We start from the raw sequence: 20,263 nt of genomic DNA, 5'->3' as shown, positions 1-20,263 counted from the left end.
TTCCATTGGGGGGATCGAGGAAGAAGAAGCATTCAGAAAAGTTGAAGAGAGCATCACCAGCAAAAGCACAGAGGCCTTCTTCAATCCAACTAGACCAATAATTGTGAGAGTCGAAGCCAGCTATCACGAGGGACTATCTGCAGGACTATTTCAGGAAACCAAGAAGGGACTGCAGCCAGTTCATTTTATTAGTCGCACGATGACGGAAGTAGAGAAACGGTATAGTCAGACAGAGAAGTACGCCTTAGCAGTACATTGGGCCAAGAACAGATTTATTATTTATCTCCTTGGAGCACCAAGATTCAAGATTATCACTGCACACAAGCCATTAATTCCACTATTTAACAAGGCTACCATCAAGCTTCCCCCAAGAATTGAGAAGTGGGTGATGGGTATGCCGGATGTTGACTTCGAACTTGTATACAATTCAGGCAAGAATGAAGCAGATCCACTCGATTTCCTTTCAAGACATCCACTACCAGAGACAAGTCGAGACACCGTAGAGGAAGCTGTGAAACAGGTTATTACTGAAGAGCATGCTGTTGTTGTTGATCAAATTCTAGAAGAGATGCAGGAAGATACCCAACTCCAGAAACTGTCACAGAGAATCTTAAGAAGAGACTGGGAGCAAAACAAAAAACGATCCAGACATCAGTCCTTTCTATGGTATACGGTACGAGCTGTACTCTGTCAATGGCATTATTTTTCGGATGGACCAGATTGTTATTCCCACACGATTACAGAGGAAAGTTGTCAGAGCAGCACATCACTTAGGACATCTGGGCATGACAAAAACTAAACAGATGCTTCGCGAGAAGTACAGGGAAATAAGATATACAGGGAAAAAAGAAACAGAAGAAACATCAACATGATATATGGAAAAAACAGAACAGCACCATGCATGATTTGCAATGGGAATAAAGCAAAAAGCAAATGCATCGATGCATACAAAACAACACAGGCACACCACGTTATGTGAACGACGATAAAAAAGTGGAAAACCGATTAATTGAATCATCACAAAAGGTTTGAAATTGTATTAAACCAGAAAAATTCCAAGCAATACGGAATTATTTACCTCCTACAGACGTAATTACTGGCCTGGAATACTTTACAATAAAATATAAATCAAAGGGAAGAAAAAAAAATGCAATATTATCTTAGCAAAACCAAAAATTCACAAATCACTTAGTACACGCTCATGTACTGTATTTTCTAAAAAATCATAAGATTTAAAATTTTTTTTTGCTTATCTTGCTCTTTTGCCCGGGAGGGGACTGGGGAGGACTTGGTGTGTTAAGGGGGGCTGAGGGAACTAGGGGGCTTGTATACCCAGTTACTCTAGCGATCACTTTTAAGATTTGATTAGGTTAAGAATAACATTATAACATGAAGTATAAACATTTCCTCAGCTCAAACAGGAAGTTAAACCTTTGCCCTTTTCTAATTTAAGTATATTTTGGTGCCATTATAAATATGGAAATATTGAAATAAATTGTCCAAAAAAACAAAAAATCGTCGATATGTGTCTTTAAGATGGCCATAAACCTTGGCTTCGGGAAATAACCTCCTGCAAATAACATGTCTGAAAATGTGAGAAATAGCGTTTTTACGTTCGGGAAATAACATGACTGAAAATGCGTGGAATAGCGTTTTAAAGACCCTAGTAATAAAAATTTACTTATAAAATTTAAAAGTTCGGGTTCCTGCTGTCTCACAACTTCGTTGTTCGTATTGCCCCCCAACCAAAAAAAGGATCGTAATTTCATTTCTTTCATTTGCAATTTTTTCCCCTTTAGCTTCAGGCGACTTTGCTTCGAAGATATCACCCTTTAATTGAAATAAATCTGAATTTTTTTCCACTCAATAGAGAAATATACCATTCAATAATTGTTTTTGCAACACCGCCTTTATTAATAACTGAAATAATATCATCATTCATACCAATATTTCCATCATCAAATTGCATGAAAATTCATCATCAAAATGCAAGTGATCAAAATGGATCCAACACCAACAGAGAGATCAACACCACCTTTATTAATAACTGAAATAATGTCATCATTCATACTATCATTCAGGGACCGCGGAGCAGTTTTTGGATTGGGGGGGCTAGCGAAGCCGAAAGAGTGAACCCTCGGGGGGGGGACCATACTTATCTGTTTATATTTTTCTTGTAAACACTTCAATGAAAACATTGTTAACCAACACGGATAGTGAACACATAATTATGATTACACAACTTACTATAAGGAGTTTTTATTCGTATTATTATGGCCATATAAAAATCGCTATAAAGGAATCACATGTATTTTGAAAATTATTGGGGGGGCTAAAGCCCCCCAGTCCCCCCCCCTCCGCGGTCCCTGTCATTTCCATCATCAAAATGCATGAAAATTGATCTTAAACGATCGTAATGATCAGTATGACTTGCCATTTTAGGATATATCACAATCATCATCCTTTTATAAGTACATAGAAAAGAAGTATTCATCGTTAATATTATCAAAAAATGTCCCCTTCATTTCAATGCGTTCTGCTTTTATAACTTTATAAAGTTTTTCACCCCATCGTTTTTGTTCTTTTGTATCATTATCTAAATGAGAGAGCAAGCAAAACCATTCCTCTTCATTTTCATCAGCCCTCATAAATTCCAAATTAATGAACGAGGATAATCCTTCAAAATCCAATTCAACATGTTGATAAAGTTTTATTGCAATTGTTTGTGCAATTTTATCATTTAGATCTTTACGATAAAAAAGCTCCCCATCAAATAAGCAAGTAACATTTGTTTCCAAAGCTAAATACCCCGAATTTTCAAATCTTTCTTTCCACATTAAATATACTCTATGCTCTATTTCGAAGATAAAATCTATCCTCATAGGTAAAGTAATGGTTCCATTGATGTTTGATAAACAATCGGTACAAATATGTAAACAAATTAATTTGAATTTTATCACCAAAAAAATTAACTCCACCAAAACGGAAGAAAATAAAGAACATATGTATGTAAAGCCAAACGGGAGAAGACAATATTTTTTTTTCAACTTCACACATTGATCAATCTCATACTCAAACAATTTAACAACTTTATTAAAATCACGCAATCCGATTCTAAAACCTTTAAAACGAGAATCAATGCAAAACTAGAACGTGTGGTTTCAAATATGGAGAGAGCAAAAGTGGATTCAAGATGCCCTGCAAGGGCTGACTCACCTGTTAAGAATGAAAGAAGAAGGGCCAGAACTTGGTACCTTCGATGTTACGTACCCAGTTGAACTATGGCTAAATAGCAAGGTTAGGAGACCTGACCAGAAGAAAAGGAAGCAGTACAAGCAAGAAAAACAGACATCAAAGAAATATTATGACAATTACACCGATCTTTTCTTTAATTGACAATACTGATAGTAATGGCACAGGAGAATCAGATGACGTGATTGATGTCTCTGTTGAAGACATGGACTGAGATTCTTTGAGCACTATAGTTACTTGTATTTGCCTATTTGGAGACTTGTGATATATGTGGATGATGGATTATGGGTACTCAATATGTACTACATTGTCAGGGACACATAACATATTGACATTATACATACATTCATAAACTATGAGGTATTGTACATTTATGTTCTAATTTTTGTTTTTTCATTGACATATTCACAGTAAAATAATAAAATATACGTTAAACAAATTTAGGGTCATCTTGTGATAATATATCAAAATTACAGTGATTGTATATTAATAATTTAACATATTATAATACAGTATATCATGGTAATTTTTCTATGTCAGGGACAAAATGTCCAGTGTCAGGCAACAACCAGTTAGTACCTGACGTTTTGACTCTTGGATATATATTTTCAGGCTTGCTGCTTTGCACAAAGTAACTGCTTTGATTGATTAACTGCTTTGCACATTTATACTCATCATTCAAATAATTATTTTTTAAACCTATCCTCTATCAACACCCAGCACATGTCGGGTTTCATAAGTATTAGATTCACTCAGTTGGCTAAACCAAGATTTTGCATAACATCTCCTTTGCTCAACTAAACGTATTCAGAGGCGGTTTTGCTTAAGTCTAGTTCTCATATGTTGCCGATGGTCGCCAACAATTGGCGATAAGTAAATACAACTATTTATTATATGGTCCTATGGTTGACGACTTTAGCGTGCTTTCTGGCAGAGAAACTCTGTTTTGATTCAAAAACATGGCAGCAATAAATTCTCATTTGCTTTTATCTACCTATTGTCAGTTATTATTTGCACTTTTGAGAAAAAGGAGATCACTAATGTTAATGAGGAAACGCAGGAAGAGACGGTTTTGGGTAAGAAAAATGTTACAGCAAAGAAGACAACAAAGTCAGTTTAACATTCTTGTCGAAGAGTTGCGTTTACACGACAGAGAATATTTTTTTAAGTTTTTAAGGATGAGCCCAGAAAGATTGGAGAGTTTGTTGAACTTGTTGCTCCATTCATTTTTAAAAAGAAATGCTGAAGCCGAGAAACACTATCGCCGAAGCCGAGAAACACTATCGCCCGCAGAAAAAGTGGTGGTAACCATTTGATACTTAGCAACAGGGGACTCAAGCATTTAATTTTCGTCCTGGCAAAAGTACTGTTTGCAACGTTGTAAGGCAGGTTTGTCAAGGCATTTGGGATGCTTTAAATCCAACATTTCTGAAACATCCTACATCCACAAATGCATGGAATAAGATTGCTCAGAGAATGTTTCAAGATTGGGACTTTCCAAACTGCCTGGGCGCACTAGACGGAAAGCACATTGCAATTGGATGTCCTCTAAATAGTGGTTCTGAATATTACAACTATAAAAAATTCTTCAGCATCGTCCTCATGGCTATATGTGATTCCAAGTACTGTTTCATACTGATATATTTGGGAGCAAATGGCAGGGATAATGATGCACATATTTTTAATAACTCAGTCATGTGTAGAGCACTTGTTAATAATGTATTATATATTCCTGCTAGTCAATCTGTTAGAGGTCACAAACTACCATATGTGTTTTTGCCCTCAAGCCTTGGCTGATGAAATCATACGGTGGAAACTGTTTGCCATGTGAAGAGCAGATTTTCAACTATCGCCTAAGCCACTGTCGTTGAACAATTGAGAATACATTTGGCATCCTTTGTGCATGGTGGAGAGAGTATTCAGACGTCCAATTAAGGCAAAGCCTGCTACAGTTGCTACAGATGTTATTGTAAAGACTTGTGTTTGCTCGCACAACTACCTATGGGTTACTTACAATGCCCAGTATGTGCCTGCAGGATTTGTAGATCAAGAAGATGGTCAAGGGGACATCATTCCTGGTGACTGGCAAAAATTAACTGTTAATGATTCTGGTGCAATGCAAACCATTAGGGTTGGAAGGGCACACAACAGATACTCTTTTGATGCAAATGAAGTACGAAAAAAATTTGAAACTTATTTTGTGAGCCCAGAAGGAAGTGTCCCATGGCAGGTGAAATATATTACCAGTGTGGGAGAACAATTACCAGTCCCAAAAAAGTAGCAGAGACAGAGTAAAAAACAGTTACCTATTATGACTCATGACAAAGAACATGTGTCATGAAAAGTATAATATAATTGTAAATTATTACTTTTAATTGTAAATTATTTGTTGTAGCAAACAAGAGATCATACAAAAACAAGGCTTAAGGTGATCATACATAAACAAGGTTTGAGCTATTTTTTTCCTAATTTGGATGTTGAAAATTCTGTTAATGATAACTGCTATGTGTTAAAAATATTTTTAAGGCTCATTAAAGTTGAAGTCAAGTCCATATGTGGTTTGTTTATATTCTGGAATTCTATCAAAAATTGTAAGTTTGAAGCACTAGTGTCAAGTACAAGCTAAGCCAATGAAGAACAAGCAAAGGAAATATCAAAATTTTACCACTGATATTTAGGGGGATATAATAGGGATGACCAATTTAAATCATGTCTCCATTATAATTATGAATATGAAATATTTAAACCATCTTAACTCAGAACATCTTTTAAATTTACTCCATGAAACACAAGACAGTGCATGAACTTTTTGTGCATGTTTCCCTGTGGTGCTAATTTTAACACAACTAAACTAATACTTCTTTAAAATACATTAACAAAAAAAAACTGCCAAATGTACAGAATTGTTAAATAAGAGGAAAAGGTTTCTAAACGGTTATTAAATAGTGCAAACCAGAACCAACTATTTACCGGTATGCTGCAAAGTCAGGCAATGAACTTCCATACTCCACTTGGAAGAACATGTTTTCAATTGATTTCCTCAAGATAGCTTTCTTTTGTGGGCTTAGCCGTCTCAATCTTGGTGCTAAACTTAGCCAAAATAAGGTTTCTTCATCCATTTCATGTACAGTCGGTTGCTTGCTTTGTTCACCCAACAACTCTATAGATTTATCAAATTTTTTCATAGCATCTTTGATTTGATCATCAGTTTCCTTCAATTGCATTTTCTGTGATTTCTTAGCTCCCATCCACATTAACCCATTTCTCTATCCTTTCTCTTTGTATATTTTGGCCCTGTATGTTGATTACTTGCTTGGCTATCAATATTTTCTGGCTTATTACCTTGAGGTATTAACAAACCTTCATTATCTGTGACCTCACCTGCTGGTTTCTCATCATTTGAAACGTCCATGAGAAGGATTCGTCCATGACATCATCAAATCCTATAGTGTTGACCTTCCAAATGCACACTAAATGATGTGCAAATTGTTTGTATATTCGCTCAATTTCCTGGGTTGTTGTGTTCAGCAATTGAGCTATATGGTCTTCTAACAGTTTTCTTTCTTCCTTTCATCATGAAAATCTTTGCTTTTTTGTTGTAAAGCGTTGGAAACTCTCTAATCAACTTCATGAAATCGATATCACTTCTTATTGCATGTTTTGCAATGGCAGCAAGCCTCGCTTGTGTTCATCTCACTCATTCTGATCCGCCATTTTGTTTTTTCTCATCGCCAACCATCGCAAAAAACACATTTTTTTGTTTCTTGCGATGCCATCGCCGATGCTCGCCAGCAATATAATCTTATGAACGTTCTCATATATCGACAATGTCGCAAAATGCCAATCACCAACGATCAGCGACATATGAGAATGTTAAGAGCACGAATTACAGAGTTGCATTAAATGGAAACCTAACAAAAGCAGAGAAGAGTGGACTCAAATCATTGAAAGAAAGAATAAATCAGCAGGAGATTGTAGTGTATCAGACAGACAAATCGGGAAGATTTTCGGCGGATACTATAAGTAACTATCGCGAGGCATGTAAAAAACACATAGAGGATGACTACACTATCAGACATGAATTTCATGAAAGGGTTCAAAAAGAGGCGAATGCGCATTCAACATTTTGGATAAGGATACTGAAAATGGGTGAACGTACAGATGGACAAGCAAGAATAAAGAGTAATATGCTAATCCAAGACCGTACACTTCCTCCCCTATATGCGCTCAGGAAAGACCACAAACACGTCCCAGAACATATGAATGGTCCCCTTGTTCCCCACTATAACCATGGGAGCTTCTTGCAAGTTACCCTCTGGCTCTGATAATGGAAGTGTCACTTCAATCTGGGATTCATAATTTGCAGGAATCTGAAGAAATTCTTCAAGTGTGGAATTGGATGACCTATTGTTAATGCTTTCATTCACAATAGTATGGGCTTCCTGGAAGTTACTAACTGCAAATGAAAAAAAAAACACAATTAAAGAAAATAAAAAGTGTGTTAACCAATAAAATGTACATGTACAATTGTGATGTGATGTAATTGATATTTTTACTTGTAAGAAAGACAGGGACTTAACAAACATCAAAATTTACCATACAGTTAATGCTTCTAATATTTATGTCACCTGATGGTTAGTTCGCATTGCTGTCTCTAACATAATCATCATTGAAAGAGTAATTGTTGTTTAATGGTCCCATTGATTCATTATCATTTTCATTTTCTATTAGGTTAAAAAAACAACCCAAATGAGTATAATTGATTAATTAAAGCAAAGCAAATTATGAAAAATATATATTCTTATAACATTGGCTAATACAACCCCCATATAACTTTCTACGCAGATCTAGCAATGTCATCAGAGACACACTTTGTTAAGCATTATACCAAAGTTCCCCATAATTTAGGCCTGGTGAAAACTTTGGTAGTATTAAACCCATTCTAGTATTAATTGTGACAACTCACAGTTTTTCTTAAGTGTGTGGCAGATTGGTGTTGCAATTTTTGTTTAGTGTTTGCCATTGCTTGCTAATTAGGTTAAAATGTGTGAAAAATTGTTTTACCATCATCAAAAATGCAGTCTTCCATGATATCCTCAGCAGATTCTTCCTCAATCAATTCTTCTTGTAATCTTACATACACACAGCCTTGTCCAGACATTTTCATGAGGACTTCACAAGTCATTGAAACACCTTCAGCAAGTTTGGGCAAAATCAGAGACCCAGGGCCGTCGCGAAGTGATTTGGATTGGGGGGGTGTCAGGGGTAAAAATACCGAGTGATTCAAGACAGGGGTGGCGCCAGGAATTCCCCGACACACGGGCTAAGTTCCCCGACAGGGGGTTGGGGGCTGAGCTCCTGGTTGTCTTTAACGTGTAGGAAGGTAAGGAAGCACAGTTTTAGGTTTATTGCTTCAGCCCCATGCCTTAGATTTGGAGCCTATGCTCACGAGGCGCCACCTTAGTTGGCGCCGAGCGAGAAAATTTTTGAAATTTGATTGCTCTAGGTCTTTGGAAATTAGCATTTCAGAGTCTTATCACGGACTTTTTCATGAGAATTTTTATGCTACAAACCATGTACAATACTAAGTTAAATTTTGAAGCAGTTTATCTGTTTTATTTGGGAGAAATAAAAACAATAAAGGGCCACTCAATGTATCTCCTGTTCATTCCCCGAATTGTAAAATTCTCCCCGACAGGGGAGCTAGAGTTCCAATATCTCAGTGAAGGCTGAACTGACAGTCAAACAAAAATCATGCCTGAGGACAATTTAAGAAGTAAACATGGGTTTCACATTTCAGCCTCCCGCCGATTTTCGACGACTAAATGACGACACTTCTGACACTGAGATGAACTAATATGGTTTAAGCATAATATTGTAAGACAACAATTTGTACAAGCAGTATTTCAAAATACGGCAAAAATGAAGTTATTGCTTCAACGCCTACATATTGCTAAGTTTCTTCGATACTTTAACAACTCACTGAATGCCGATTTTGTTCGACTTGCCTAACATTATCGTAGCAATTTGCCGACTCCGGCCGATTGGAACAAATTATTGGGGGGGTGAAGCACCCCCCACACCCCCCCGCTCGCGACGGCCCTGCAGAGACCCATAACAAGCCTGCAATTAACAGATAGGGAGGATTATGGCAAAATAATACTTGTCCATAAATTGATTGATAATATTCATAGTGTGTTAAGGGCATTTTTGGAAGCTGTATGATTATAGGACTGATTGCGAGATAACTACAGTATATTTTTAAGCACTGTTATAAATTTAATTATATAATTAAATTTAGCACACCCCCTCCAGCAATTAGCCTGAACCCCTTTCCACAGACTCAAAACAAGTACTTGTTGTGTTTTATACACACAATTACACAATTGTGAAATAATTGTTAAAATGTTTGAGCACACTGTTTCTTTGACTTTTTTGGTTTTTGCAAAATAATATATTCTACATATACCTTCATAAACTCAAACGGAATTTCAGATCTTGGCAGTTGCTCAACAATTTTTTTGGATAATGTTGCTGCATCCCATGCCTGGTCAAAAGGAAACTCTGAGACGACCAAGCCTCTTTTTTCTAACTCAATTCGGCTGCTATGGGTCGGGACTCGCGCAGTTTGGGGATTTGGTATGATCACAAGGTCTTTGTAAACAACATGCTTTGTGACAGGTCGTCCAGCCTGTCCACGTTTTATTGTTGACGCCACTGATGTAGAACTGGATCGTTTCCTTTTGCTTGAATTTCTACTAGAATTGTGAGAGCTATGAGCTATTGTAGGGAAATGGGAGGAAAGCTCTTCCCGTATTGATAACACTGGCTGAAATGGGCGACGTTGTTCTGTGGATAATGAATTTTCTGTTGATAAATGAGTAACACGTTCAATATCGGCGTTGGTTAACGATTGTAACGTTCTTAGCGCATCAGCAGCTTGTCGAACTGATGTCATAGAAGAACTGTTAACTTTTCCCTGCTGTGCGATGTCGAAACTTGTCAAGAATTTACATTTTTTACACGTTGTTTCATGCTAAGGAGACATACTATTACGCGCCAAATTATCTCGCCTCGCAAATCGCAATGGTTCGTGAAATGTGAATAAATTAATTTGCAAATGCGAATAAAAAATTATAAAGTGCGGATAAAATAATTATAAAGTGTGAGTAAATTAATTTGCAAAGTGTGAATAAATTAATTTGCAAAGTGTGAATAAAATATTATAGAGAGTGAATAAAATAATTATGAAGTGCGAATAAATAAATTCAAGTGTGAATAAAATAATTGAAAATGTGAATAAATTAATATCATATGTGAATAAATTAATTATTAGAATATAGAAATATTCGGCGCGTCATAAAAATCAAGCAATTCTTTGAGAATCCATGCAATTTATCAACTTATGTTATGAATTACGAGCATTCAATTCAACACAAATATAATTTGGAAGGTTTATTCCATAAATAGAGCTAAGAGGTTAGGAAGAAACAACGCTGTGTTGTTTATGTATTGATAGACTCTTACACAGTTACACAAATGTATATTATGTCAATATCAAGTCGATACCTGATATTCTGCATACAGTACATAAATGATAATATACAAAACGGACATTTTGTGCAGTAATCAAATAAATTTGGCGGTATACAGTATTGATTATAAGTATATTGTTTTCTATCGATTTACGCGTCTAAGTATCCACATCATAGACATAATATGCACCGCGGTTTATTTACATTATTTTTGTGTCTCCATATGAATCTGATGCAGAGATTGCATACTTGGTGCAAAATGGCTATGCCAACATTGCCATTACCGAGGATTCAAATCTGCTGGTATATGGCTGCAAAAAGGTAATTTATTGATTAGTCTGAGGCTTTGGCCTCTTACTATAAAGGGGTTGTTAAAGATGACAAAAAACGTGTAGGCTGCTTAAAGGTTGACTGCCACATTACTTGAATTTTTACTGTTAATTAACATATTCGTCAAGGGGCGACAGTGCTCTTGGTGGGTTAAACCAGTGCACCCTACTTATTTTTTTTACTTGTCTAATGCCATTTGCTTTTTTTTTCTTATCAGGTCTTAGTAAAACTTGACCAAAATGGCATAGGAAAATTGTTTGATCTAGATAAAATTTTGAATGGGATGAATGTAACAATGACACAATTCATTCAAGGTTGCATAGCTGCAGGGTGTGACTACCTGCAAAATGGTCAAGGCATTGGCATTAATAAAGCTTTTACTTATGTAAAATCTGGTCAGTTATTTAGTGAGTTAAGAAAAAAGGGAGCTGTTGTCCATTATAAAAGTAAATTCAGAAAAGCCATGGCAGTTTTTCAACATCAAACTATTTATGATCTAACACTGAATTTTAACAAGCTTTTGAATGACTAGAAGCAGAAACCAGATGATGAACTGCAGAATTACTGTGGAAAGTATCCTTTTATGCAACAATAGATAAAATTAAATGCATCTGATTGCTTTTATTTAATGTACTGGACTGATAAGCACCCAGCTAAAAAGCTGAAACAAAAATGATACAGAAATATTCTGCCTTAAAAGGTAAAGGTTTGTTCAATGGGAAATTTCAATAATTACCATTACTGTTAATTAACACAGAGGAGGGCCTAGTTACAGTTAACAAATTTCCATTTTACCTCCTAAAATTTGCAGTCCTGGGTTTAATATGTAGTACTATTTTTTGTAGTTATTGTCTGAATAAAATTCTTAACATAATAATTAGCATCCTGGACAAGCATTTTGCAAATGAACTTGCTGCAGGAAATATCAACACAAAAAGTGGAGTAAAACAAAATAACTTTTCTCACATTCAGGTACTGGTAGTATTTTTTTGTATATTGATCAATAATTGGAGTCATGCTTTTACAGTAGTTACACTTTGGAAAATTTGACAAAAATCTTAACTAGTAAACACCACCATATGTCCCTGCATAGTAGTATCACAATTTTTATCCATCTGTTGTCTTTAATCTGTTTGTATATGTTTCATGGTAGTAGAATATCTTATTGATAACATAAAAATTGTGAAAACTGGGTCACAAAAAAAATGTTTGCTCACAACAAAATCAGACCTGTTTACATCCAACAAGCTGTAGTCAGGTGTGTTTCTATGCCAGGGTATTCAATCATCAAGTATCCAAGACTTCATTTCCTCACAATCTGACAGCCCTTGCCCATCAGCAGCTTTGTGCTAGTTACGAATTATTCGAATTATGGATAAATGGCATTGGGAAATAATGATTAGAAATAGTAAATATACCCCATTAAGCCTCAATACACCCAGTGAGGCACACTTTTTTTACTCGTGTAATGCCTTGATTTTACTTGTCAATGAGGAAGCTTTGCAGCCAAGCTTTCATATCATAGACTGAGCATCCCCCCCCCATATAAGCTACAAGGCTACAATTTTGCTTGACTGAAAGGTAAACATAATTGTATTTAGAATATTATATAAACTGTACCTCTCTTTCCAGAAATGATATTACTCCACTTGATATAATCAGTTCGCAGTCAGGAACAGACTGTTTGTTTTTCCCAGTCAATGCTTCATACGTCAGCCCAGTTGAACCGTCATGCAATGCTTTTCTCATAAACCTGAGGTCAACACCAGGAATAAGACCTTCTCTGAGACATCCAATGATTTTTTTGAGCAAATGGTTATGATCCTCTCGCTGATGGGCATTTTCAGACCCGTTCTCATTAAGCTCAGGCTGGTAAAGGTTGGCTGTGAAGTCTGCAGGATCATTTGGGAGTTCTTTCAGTTTTTCCACTTCTTTTCTTAACATGTAGGTTGCCAATACAGATTTTAATACTTCAGCAGTTGTTTCATTCCGCCCTTCGACCCACGGATATGAATCATAACAGAATGGAAACAATCTCCTTCTCAGAATATATGCAGCTTGTTCCAAGGACGTTTCTTCACTTCTCATAAAATCATCCAGCCACTGCAAATAATCCATGGGAATGGCCGAGTGATTTTTCAGTGGTTAGCCTTGAAACAAAATGGGATAGTACAACACGAACAGAATGAAGGATAACAACTAATAGGGCTTCATTAGCCATGCATAAAAGTGAGTTGTATGACTTCATGCAAGTTAATCCAGCACAGATATCACATTTATGATTTATTAACTTTTACCTTGACAGTTTATATTGATTGCAAAAGATGCGAATATTCACAAAACTTTACTAGCAGGGGGAGAACACTGTACACGTCCTCAACAGATCAATGAGTTTAATATTATACCTTCTTTATCCAAAGTGAAATATGCCTTTACTTGCTCAGCTTTAATTGATTTCACAGCATTCCTCACATTCTTGATTAACTCAATAATTGATATTGGTCGTTTCTGCCCTTTGGTACACAGAGAATTAAATTCACCATCTGTTGTAACGCCTTAATAAATAAAATGAAACAGACACATAGTCCGTAATTAGTCCATAAACACGATACCTGTTGTAAATTGTATATAAAAATGGGTAGGGAAATGAAACATCAGATTATTCTACTTGTCTAACGCCAGACAATTTTACTTGTTAATGGGGAAACTCTGTGCATTTAATTGGTTAACATACATACCAACCACAGTCATCTCCAAATTTTTCATAACACATTGAAGTTCCAGTTCTCTGATCTTGCTGTCAGATATAGATCGGTAAGGCATGAAACGAACTGGCATAGCATATGGTTTCCTGTTCCTTAATTCGTATGAAATCATGAAAACTAATAAGTGTGTTGCTGGTGTTCTCTTCTTGGTGTAAAGTCCATGAAGGTATTCAAGCAGTTTGGGCTTCATTGCATTCAATGGCTTTTTAACTTTGTCTGGTTCACCACCATTTATCTGCCCAGCCATTGTGACTAGAACATTAATAAACTCATTTTCTTGTTTACTAAGTGTCTCATATCCTGTCACACTCTCTTTCTTGCCAAGGATATCAATAGTCTTATTATAAGCATCCCTTGCTTGTTTTCCATTACTATTCAGAAATGTTAAATCATTAAGCAAATCTGACTTCACTTTTTCAAACAATTCTGTTCCAATGTTTAATTCCTGAACAGACTTGTATCTTGCCTTATATTCTTTAAATAACAATTCCAATGCACCTGACCCAAAATCTTCATCTCCAGACCAATGATGACGGACACTTTCTCACAGACCTGACCGCACATCGCAAGCATTGGCTTTCACCCACCATTTCACCTTCCATTTGGATTATTTTTATGTGCTTGTTTAAGAGCTTCATGCTATATGTAGTAAAATAGAAGAAAATGATTTAATGTTATTAATAAAAATACCGTACTGGTGTTTACAAACCTTTGAAAAATACAAATAGAACATCAATGTTGCAAGCAAAGGCACTTTAGCCGTGTTTACACTATCGAGTGAATTGTTGTTAGTACAGTTAGCCTGACTTACCTGCACATTAACTGTTTTTGTAAAATTTGATGCAGCATTGTGTAACTGAACAGATCTTACACTAAGACAAGCAACATTCACTTTACTCTAAAAAACAGGGGACAAAATAATATACTTATCACACTGAATTTTTGATATATTGTAATCAAGGTTTAATTACATTAACTACTGTACAATTAGCTTTAAGCAAACCAACCACTATCTACACAAAAAATATATGGTTATACCTTTAAGGTATTAAACTTCCATGGGTTGACAGTTTTCTTCTTGGTGAGATTTGGTTTTATATGATGGCATTCTTCCATAAACATCTGATTTGGCTGCACATCTGGGATCTCGCCATGGTATGTCTTTTGTGCTTGTGACCATATATGAGACACAGTTAAGTCAGTTAAGTTGCCCATTTCACTTTGATCGCTTTGGTGCACACTAGTATTCTGCACTTCAACTACATTTGCCTTTCAACTTGACATTCCATCCTCTACATAAATTATCTGGCATTAGACAAGTAAAAAATAATGGGACACACACTGGAGGGCATTTCTATTACTAGACATTAGTTTTTTTGTTAACAATTATCCAACATAGTGCCAGCACAGTGAAAATAGTGCCAGCACAATTATCTTCCCATGTTCAATTTACAAAACAGGTACCTGACTGTTCCAGATGTGAATTGTCCCACTAAAATTTAGGGCATCTTGTATAATGCTTGTTTGAGTGCCATCTTTAATTTCATTGTTGAATTCACAATCGTCATACTGCCAATAGGGACCACGATGCAGAGATATCCACTTGTGCCCAAAATGTGCAAACATTGTTGAAGTCCACTGCACATAATGGTCTTCAATGCTAAGCTTTTGACAACTGTCGGCAGCTAAAAACCTTATATTGTAGTCAAATAAGCTAAAAGGCATATGACTCAAAGGCATCCTTGTCTCAGTTGTACAATCTTGTCGTCTCTCAAAGCATTGTGACAAACCATAAAGCAGGTTATTCTTGCCCTATTGCAACAATGTTTGCATGGTAAGTGCAATACCAGGGTTATTTCCTGCAAAGTCCTTACATGGTGGCTCTTTGAAAATTGGTGAAAGATTATCATTAAAACTGAACACAGCAGCATGACTTGATAGCACAGGAATAGCTGAGTCAATAGAATCAAGTACATAGTCAATTTCAAAATCTTCCTGCATCACTTCATGTACTGTATTCTTTTGCCAAGGTTTTTAAAACTCTGGTTCTACATAAAACTCCTAGAACAATGAAGATATTTTGGTTTAATCAATAAAATATAATAATATGTAAATGGAGTTTTATAACAGTAAAAATTCAATTTTATGTCGGACCAAGCAATTTTCTAATCACAATTCTATATGCTAACTTGTTGTTTAACCAACTAAGCCTAAATGCACCCATAATGTGCTCTACTTCTTTGCTTTACTCATCTAATGCCGATTGATACTCATCTTTAATGGGTTAAAGATGCATTCAGTTGAATTTGCATTTGCCATGTATTAGCTTTTATGACCTTTACTTTACAGAACAAAATGAGGATGCTTGCATGTAAATTTAAATCAATATCATGTAAATACCATACCTGATCGTTGGGATTTACATGCATTGTTTATTGCTTGAGCACATCCTTCCCAAAAAACTTTATCTTTGGTTGTTGGCCATTTGTCGTCCCATGCGTCTTTCCAATACAGACATATATACTGTATTAGCATGCTAGTTTCTTGTGTAGACCACGACACTGGTTTTTCATTCCTGCTAGACAATGGAGTTGCTTAGGAAAGGCTCCTTTTCAAACTACCTTCGCGTAAAGCCAACTTGGGCTTTGGCTTCCATGGACTGTCACCAGTTGACATCTCAAAGCGTCGCTTGGTAGCCATTTTGTTTACGGCGTCATTTACCTGTTTAAAATCGGCATTATAATTTCAAAAATTGCGGTCGAACTGTACCAGGTGCGATGGGCTGCGATGTGATTTTCAGATAGCTTATGCTTCAAAAAAGAAGTATAGAAAGGAAATGCATCTGATTTCTAATCACCTAAGGATATTCTGGCAAATAAAAAACGCTACTGAAACACCACGTCGAAGCATGCTAAATATGGGATCAATTCAATGAACTATAACTTTTGTAAGAATCAAGATCTTGTGGATGATTTTGGTTACACATCAACACCAAACACTCCTTTTCGATATAATAATACAAAATGTAATCAAAATGAGAGGAAATAAGAATAAAATATATGCTAACTGAAGATGAATCAACATTTCTTTTGCAAAACTGTAAAATGTGCCCCCATACTATTTTGCAGTCGTATTTATTTATTTATTTATTTTCCAATACGGCCACCCCTCAACAGTGAGGATTTTTGGCCGGTGTGGTCAGTAGCTAAGTTGTTATAAGCTTAGAAATCATGCATTTAAATGATTCAGTGTTCGTGGCATTCAAGAACAGGTTCTCTGGAAGAGCGTTCCATTGTTCAATAATTCTTGGGTAAAAAGATAGTCTATGGGCTTCAGTTTTACAGGCGATTTGTTTGAAAGAGTGATCCTTGGTATGTCTACTTCTCCTGGTAGGTTGTTGCAAGTTTTCACCCGTATTTACTACAACAAGGCCCTTTATGATCTTGTATAATAATGTTACGCGTGCGATGGCTCTCCTTTTCTCCAATGTATCCCAGCCGAGTTTATCAATCATAACTGTCACACTATCTTGGGGTTGATACCGGGACATTACCCAACGGGCAGCGCGCCTTTGTACCATTTCTACCCTGTGACAACCGTTATTCTCAACACTTTTCCTTGGGTCCCATATAGTTGAACAGTACTCCATCTTAGGTCTAAGGATGGTCTTGTATGCTTTCTCTTTAAGGGTCAGTGATCTTACCTTGAGATTTCTCTTTAGGAAACCAAGAGTCTTGTTACCCTTAGCTGTAATGTTCGAAATATGAGTGTTCCATTTTAAATCTTTAGTCAAATGCACAACAAGGTATTGCGCACACCGCCTGGTCCATAACATAGAATTTGGACAACTTTGGATTCGCCTTTGTTCTCCCGGGTTTCGGGTGTAATTCTTAATCTCCGATCCGAATCAGTACCCTCGCAGGCGCTCCGCGCCGGCTCAGGGATCAGTCAACTGCCGTAAACATGATTTAATCATTAAATATGGATGAACTTAGTAATTTTATTACAAATGAACATGAACCAGACGATTCATACAATACAGATGACGATGTTCTGATTCAAGATGCTAGTGAAGAAAACCAAAACACAAATCCATGGCCTAAACTTGAAGAACTATTCACATTTGTAGCTAAACGAAACAACAATTTACATTTCAAATGTAAGTTGTGTCCATCAAATAAAAAGCCACTATCTACATTTAGAACATCTCATTCGAACCTCAGGAAGCACATAAGAGTAAGTACCTTTGCTGCAGTTTTTTGTTTCAAGCTTAAGCTTGTCTGTTTATGATTAATTGATTATGATGTCTCGTCAATGACAGAGCCATGCATAAGCCTAATATTTTATTAAATCTTTCCTATACTGTAGAGTCTTCACCCTGGCAGCTTAAAAAAGTTCAATGATTTGACTGCACCTCGTGAATCTAAACGAAAGGCATCTGAAACAAAAAATGCTGGAAAAAGCTGTTTTAAACAAATAAAAATGTCTTGGTCCTCGCCATTGCCTTCCGCTCAAATCAGTCAATCCCATTTTGAGGATCTAATTCTGAAATTTGTAACGGACACACTGTCACCACTGTCAGTTGTAGAACAGCAAAGTTTTAAAGATGTACTTTTAAGTCTTCGCCCTAATTTGGAAATGCCTTCCCGCTACAAGATTACTGCAAATCTTGCAAAAACTAAAGATCAGGTGATGGGAAAGGTGAAAGCTGCAATGAGTTGTGTTGAATGGGTAGCCACAACAACAGATTGCTGGACAGTTCATCACCGTTCATATCTTGGAATTACAGCGCATTGGCTAAATATGGAAACAATGAAACAAGAATATGTGGCTCTTACCTACATTTTTGAGTTGGAAGATATCAAATCACTTTCAACCTTATGAACAAATGAATTGTTTATTTTCTCATAAGCAGTAGATTTCATCTTATAGTTATCTTGTGCTTTAATAAGCTTATTCTTTAGGTTCGCTTTAGAGTTTTCTTCTCTCGCCTTTTTCATCTTGACCTTACCACAAAGATACTGTTTACAACTACATATTCATGCATAATATTCAAGTTGACTCATTCAAGAGAGTTATAAGAGTGCATGTTATTTAATTTTGACCTATCCACTGTTTAAGCTAAACGGGCTTGATACAACTGCCCCTGATACAAAATGTCACTGTATGCTAAAAAAACATCAACATGTTTCAGTTTTAGGAATATTACTTATTTGTATCTTGCATAAACATTTACTAAATGTTAATATAGTCCGTTGCACGGTAAACTCCTTTCATATCGCATGGTTGAATTGTCCCCAGTGCCTCATAAACGTCTAGTTTTAAATTAGTTTTAACTATTTCCCTTAAATTATGACACATTACATTTCGAAAACTCCATTTAAATAAAACTCCATTTACACTTTACATCTCTCCCACATAGTGATGTATCGGACAATTGTCCATAACTGCTTTATCCCCAACATTTGGAGCTGGTAGGCCTGTTTCAAAATCTCCAGCATTTGCTGCCTCTCCAAAGAAATTCAAAAAAGTCAATAGTGTTAGATACGCTGTCAACAATATTAGCGTACTTCACCCCGTCTAATCTAATTTAATGTTATATTGGAAACCTTGTGGTAACACAAAATTTCAACACATCTTTTTCCTTTTGGGGCATGTCCATGCGTGCATTTAAAAGATGAGAGCAATTTGAAACCGGCTTCATAAAAAAATAGTAATGTATATGGATCTTTCTGATTGAGGTAGTTTATAAACAGTTAAACATTAAAACGTTCATTTGCTACAGTTGTAATTTTTTTGCTCATATATTGGCCTAATGTCAGTCGTCGATGCAATGCCCTTGACAAAGCTGGGAACGAGCTCCCACCATAAATACTAACATCTCCATGATTTTCGAGTTTGACCTGTAGCTCGCAAAGTGATATGCTGGGGTTTGTATCAACTAAAGCCTCGATAAGCCTTAAGTCCCTCTGGGTTAAATGGCCTGGGATTCCTCCTCTACCTCGACGAGGCTCTGTATTTTTATTTAAACAGAATAAACCCTAGAGTTTTTGGACAGTAGAATTGCTTATTTTAAATTTGTCAGCAATATTTTTGAATTTCCTGGGAAAAGTTTGCGTTTCAGGATCACCTACGTAAATTGTGTCCTAAACATTTACCGCTCACAAATGTTCTTCCTTATTTATGTTCTCCATCGCAATCGACAAAACCGTTTTTTTATACTGTAGTCTATTTATAGTTGTTAGTCAAAAACTTGACAGTTTTTCCTTGACAACTTGGTGTGCGTCAAGATGGTAATGAGGGTTAGGAATGTGTAGACAATAACTCAAAAAATACAGACTGTACAACCCAGCAAACTGCTGAGGATGAAGATCACTGGAG

General features: G+C 36.1%; 1 pseudogene; it reads right to left on the bottom strand.

The window, feature by feature from the left end:
• Window positions 1-12,397: 12,397 nt before the first annotated feature.
• Window positions 12,398-16,582, bottom strand: LOC114541218 (annotated as a pseudogene).
• Window positions 16,583-20,263: the final 3,681 nt, after the last annotated feature.

Source organism: Dendronephthya gigantea, unplaced genomic scaffold (genome assembly GCF_004324835.1).
Source record: "Dendronephthya gigantea isolate DGI-Jeju-01 unplaced genomic scaffold, DenGig_1.0 000275F, whole genome shotgun sequence".
Classification (NCBI taxonomy): Eukaryota; Metazoa; Cnidaria; class Anthozoa; order Malacalcyonacea; family Nephtheidae; genus Dendronephthya; species Dendronephthya gigantea.
Note: the sequence above shows the minus strand (reverse complement) of the source record. Positions and strands in the feature narration are given on the sequence as shown.